Source organism: Cariama cristata, unplaced genomic scaffold (assembly GCF_000690535.1).
Source record: "Cariama cristata isolate BGI_N322 unplaced genomic scaffold, ASM69053v1 scaffold1448, whole genome shotgun sequence".
In the NCBI taxonomy this organism is placed as follows: domain Eukaryota; kingdom Metazoa; phylum Chordata; class Aves; order Cariamiformes; family Cariamidae; genus Cariama; species Cariama cristata.
This window is the reverse complement of record NW_009631466.1, coordinates 40,329-46,368: the sequence shown is the minus strand read 5'-3', so window position 1 is coordinate 46,368 and position 6,040 is coordinate 40,329.

The following is a 6,040-nucleotide window of genomic DNA, read 5'->3' as shown; positions in this document are numbered from 1 at the left end:
TTGTAGTCATGAAAACCCACTCTTAAGAGTGGCTCTCAGTTGTGTTTAACGACTCTGCACAATGGCATCACGTATACAACCACAAACTCTGACGCTCTCTTCCTTGCTGTTTTCTTTTGTTAGACTTTTTATACTATCCTACGGAGAGAATTAGCTGGTTTTTAATAACTGACCTCAGATAAAACGGGTGTCTTTAGACACAAATGACATCCCCAAGTTTCAATATACAGAGCTAGGCTGTTAAATCTGTACTTAGGTGCATGAACAATTGCTTTATTATCAGAAAAGCTCAATGCTTCATTGATTGCACCAACAGTTGGTGAACAAACTCAGCCAAAAACCAAGGCATTTATTCAAATATTCTAATAAAATTGCAGGGTCACATTCAAGTGCCAAGCCTGAAAATACAGCCAAGTTACACTGCAGATGACGTATTCAATTGAAAAGAAACACATGAACATTGCAACAGAAATCATTAGTAACCCACAAAAGCCCCAAATCAGTATTTACGTCCACAAAAACAAAACAAAACAATGATTTGCACAGTAACATAAGAATTGTCACCTAAAAGCAGACAGGACACTATCCTCTCTCATTACAGAGGAAACTCCAGAACCCAGCAGCTCTGGAGTAATTTGGAACAAAATTCTGATTCATCTCCAAAGCCCAGTTATAGTTAACTCCTCCACTGGAAGACAATGACTTGGATCTCTTCTCAGACCTCACAGGTTGACAGTATTAGCACTGAATATGCTCTCCTCATCACGGCAAAGGTCAAATCCTTCTTTGAATTCTACCGACCACAATTAAGTTTTCCATAAGTGAGTTCCATAGGTTAGTTTTTGTAATACCTAATAGAGCAATACATGACCTATGCCCATACTCCTAATTCTACATCTGAATATATGTCTGGGTGCTTCACGTCTGCTTGTTCTGGTAACAACTTTGCACTCTCTGAAAGGCAGACTCTTCTTTTTCCTATTCCAGGGACAGTTATATTCTCTTCACTCAGCTGTGTCCCAACCATTTCACCAATAGGCCAGATCCAAGTCTCGGGACCAACGTGGAGGCAATGACAGCTCAGGAGTCAAAGCACCAGGTCTCTCTCAGGAGCAATAGTTGGTCTCTGGTCCAATCCTCCTTCTCACACAGGGTACCGCATTTCCCCCACGGATCCACCTCTTAGTTGATTAAATAAACTGTGTTCGAATGAGTGCTGATAAGGTTAGCCTCCAACCAGCCCAGAAGCCTTTCATCATCACCTATTTTTTTGAATTTCTCTTTCTTAAAGGTGAATGTTCAGAAGTATAAATACTATTCCCAAAGATGCTTCTCCAGCACCCTGTTCAATAATAGTAATTTTTCCCTAACTTAAGGAAAAATACCTGGACTGACATAACCTCGGACCCAGCTGAATCAGATTAGTGCCTCACAGTCTTCCAGTTACAGGTAATAAAGCTGTCCATTTCCTTCCTCCTTCATTTTCAGCAGGTGACTCCCAAATGTCAACAGGCATTCTTGCTACTAGCGCAAAGCACTCAACCCTGTACTTTCTCCTTCTTCAAGTTCGCTGCCTTTTATCATTGCAGACCTAGGGGTCATTCAGCTATTTACTACATTATTTCTAATCTACCTGTGTATTTACTACGTCTCCCACTTTTTATCAGCCGGTTTCATTAACGCATTCCCACTTTTTGTGACAAGTCAACCAACGCTTATTAAGACTCCAGCTGATACCCCCCAGGTTCTCTTACTTTTGCTTCCACCTCTAACGTACTTAATTGATTACTTTTAGCACACTGACATTACATGTTGAAGGTATACTTTTCTGACTTCCACTTGACCTCCACAGAGCTTTAACATCCTCCATCTCAGGGCTGCTGCAAGGGCCTCCCCTTGACCACAGGGTCTTGCTCCTCGGGGAGCTCCTTGGGGAGCAGGCAGGACAGGTTGACAGGGCTTTGGTACAGTCTGGGTTACAGCATGAGGGTCCTTCTTTATCATACCTTCTTTATTACACCTCAAAACTGAGTCTTCAAATCCTCGTCCCCCTTTTCTCACCCACTGCTTTGCCATTATCAACTTGGGACAACCTGATAATGAAGTATTCTCTGGAAATCAACAAGGAGTAAGCAAGCTCCATGTTGAACACAATAGATTAATCTCTTATTACTATGTGAAGTATTTATGTGCCTCACAATCTTCCACAAAAGTATCATTACAACATTGCTGGGAAGAAGGGTGCCATTATCCTCATTTTCTAGAGAACTGCTAGGTCACACAGGGAATTAAAGGGTATTTCAATACAGTCAGAGGAAGGGCCATACCTTGTGTTAATGCATGTCTCTGCTAGCTTAATGGCTCTTAACATCTCTGTTTTGCAGTAAAAACAAACTATAGTTTGTGCAGAGAAGTCTGTAATGGAATTAAAAATAAAAGTTGTGCCTTGGATAGCAGGTTAGCTACATAAACACTCTAGATTAAAAAGAAGTTATGAAGGTTGTACGTTAAACGTGTTCTATAGAATGTTTTAAAGCCAAGAACTTATTTTTATAGATGGATATAAATAAATTACCCAAATTAAAGACAGCTATTTTAATCTATGTTTTAGACTACTTTTACATTACAAAACCGTTCCAGTTTTACTTTGAAAGTGCTAAGACACCCTATTGTCACCACTGTTCTATTTTCTAAGCAATGGAAATCCACCAAGAAAACCACAGAAAATGCACGTATCCCCAGCATTCACACTAAGACGACGACACAGCTCCTTCCTTAAAGTCAGCCCACCCTTACAAACATAGGCCACCTCTATAAAATACCTTTTCCTACACACGGTCCAGTCTGTTTCTTCACTTTGCCTCTTGCGATACAGCTGAGCTGTGTGAAAATCCCTGGTTCATAAGGTCCCTTGGCCACTACTCAACAGATGGGCACTGGACGGGCACACGTGGAGAGATTTTGGTATCTTGCCAATCATGGCTTAACCACAGACTGGCAGATGGGTACAGAGACTTCCCATGAAATCCAAAACATGTTCTTGTGTTCTCCAAAACAGAACATGTATAGGAATTAAAGAAGTCTGAAATAGGAAACTGGGTTTCTCAGATCAGAAACCCCTAATGGAGCTCTCAAGAAAGCTGGGAAGTTGTGCTATGCCAAGAGTAACTAAGCTGCTAAAAAATAATTACATGTTATTGTCAACAAGATAATAACCAGGGACGAGTTTCAAAGTCTCGCTGATTTCATGACTAAAACATCTGAATCACGCAACATCTGCTAGAGAAATATTCTCATTAAACTGTACTCAAGGTCCATCCTTGATATCTTTGGCCTTGAAGGGGAACTGCACAAGAAGTCCAGTGGTCTTCCATTCAGCCAGCAGTGAAGGGAAACCTTACACCACATGAAATTCCGCTAGAAGACGTCAATTCAATTTCTGAGAACTTCTCACCTTTCCGCAAACCAGTGCTCACGCACTCGGCTTCCTGGTCTCATCTCCAAACATTTCTCGGATGGAAAAGCACAAAAATTATTGCGGTCATTCATTACTTTATTCTGATTCAGAGGAGTATGGGAAAAGAGTAAATAGGAGCCTATGTGTTAGCATCTTGCTTCTCGCCAGAGCTCACAGACCCCAGGAGGCCGTTTCACTTGCTGAATGACAGCATCATCACAAGTCTAACAGCTTTGTCTATAGGTCAGAATAGATGTTAAGCAATGAAAAATGATGCAGATGAGCACAATTCTATACCTTCAGCTATCACAGAGGTTTACATTGCCCTAAGTGGCTCCTGTCAGAGATTCCTCTTCTCCCTGTGAAATGCCATAATACAAGAGACCAAAGGGACGCTCCCATCCCCATGTCTCTGCGGAGCCAGCGTGCCCTTACCCAGCTCAGCAGAGGAGAGGGGCTGCTGTCCGGGCACTCCACATGCATCCCCTGTTCCTCTCAAATGGGTCATCCCACTGTCCAAAACAGGGAGAACCCACTGACATTTAAGGAATGCAATAAACCACACCTGATGTTTAAAGACACGGTGAAATTTTTCCTTTATTTTTATGTTGCGTGGTTCTTCAGCACTGCTGTAGATATGGGTTTACTGTTTGCAGTTACGATCTATTTTCAAGTGAGTTATTAAGAATAGTTGGGGAATCAAAGTGCCTCTGCTTACTGTCTTATTAATTTCAGTATAATTAAATGAAGAAAGATAAAGCATGATCACATGATGGCAGGGCATGTGGCAGAAGCATTACTGAAAAATGGAAAATCAATTAGGAGAGAAAAAGAGACTACCTACGTAGCAAACCCATGTCCTCAATTTAGATGACGAAGCATGCTGAATGTGAGAAGCCTGGCCTGCAGCGATTGATCAGTACTCCTGTGCTGGGTCTGGCTGGGATGGAGTTAATTTTCTTCATAGCAGCCCCTATGGTGCTGTGTTTTGGATTTGTGACCAAAACAGCGTTGATAGCATGCCAACATTTTCACTATTGCTGAACTGTGCTGGCAGAGCACTAAGGCTTTCTCCATTTCTCACCCTGTCCCACCAGTGAGTATGCTGGGGTGCGCAAGATGCTATGAGGGGACACAGCCAGGACTACTGACCCCAACGGACCGAAGGGATATCCCACACCATATAATGTCATCCTCAGCAATAAAAAAAGGTGTTTTTTTTTTTCCATGGTTGCCATTGCAACTTGTGAGGCGCTCACAAGAGTTAACCTCTGAGACCAAGGTGGCCCTCACAAGCAGTGGTAGCTACTGCTACAGAGAGGCTCGTCCTCCACAGCCTCACACTTTTTAATAGCCTTTTTTCTTCAGAACTAACGGTAAAAGCTTCATTTTTGAAAAACAAAGTGAGAGAGAAATACCGACACACAAGATCAAGAGGGGAACCCCTTCCGAGGAGTATTTTCTACTTTCTCTATCGCTAGAGCAGAACTGATGCATCTGTTTCGACAAGCACCCTACTTCAGCGATACGCTTTTTCGTAAAAAAAAAAAAAAAAAAAAAGCACGCCTATTAAACATGTAAAAATATTTGAAGGTGGAGTCATTTGTCACAAGAATATACTAGGAGATCTTACAACATAAATATTTATAAAGCACAGCTGTTACTTCACATTGCATTACTACCATAGCTTGTTCCATTAACTGATCCAACAGACCAGCTAATTGCTTGGGCAAGACTGACTATTTGCTATCACCCCTTCAAGACAGACGCGCAAGCAGTTGCTGGGGGGCAGCAAGCTTTACGGGGTTGTTTTCTAACCAAATGTATAAAATAATTTTTCATTATAATACTGATCATTGGTTCATCAATTAAGTTAGAAAAATCCGCAGACATAAATAAACGTTACAGAAGGGTAAGTGTGGCAAAGAAAATTGCGTCAAATCACTGTTTGCTTCAATAGCATGCACCAAAAGGCACATAAAATATATCTTGTTGTATAATGAATTTTAGCTAAAGTAGTCCTGCATATGCCTATGATTTTATAAGAAATTTCAAAAGATGACTGTTTCCCCTGAAGTTTCAGGTCCTGGGGTTATATGAGTGTACAGCAAATTCTGCTTGACAATACCTCTAATCCTTCTGTTTGTAGAGAAGCACTTCAAAATGCAAAGTAAGGAATTAACACAACAAAAGGAATATTAAAGAAGTCAAAATGGGGGGGAGGTGTTGTTTGTTTGCCTTTTTTGTTTTTTTAAGTCTTGATTGTGTTTTCTCATTATAGCTGGCTGGCAAATCTACTAAAAGTGGGAAATGGCAATATTAGCAGCTTATTACAGTATCATTAAATTAAATGAAAGAAATACTGGGGTATAAAAGGTGGAAGTCTGGCTAGTGTGTTGATTACACCCACATGCACCGCCTGAACGGAGCGAGGCACAACTCCTGTAAGTGCCTGCAAAGCTATTTGCCTGAGGCACAGCGAACAATGAGAACAAGTTCAACATCTGCCAGGGCATCCAACTGCTCACAACCATTTTTCTGGTCAGAAGGGGCATTGTTGAAGTTGACAGGTTCCTAATGGTC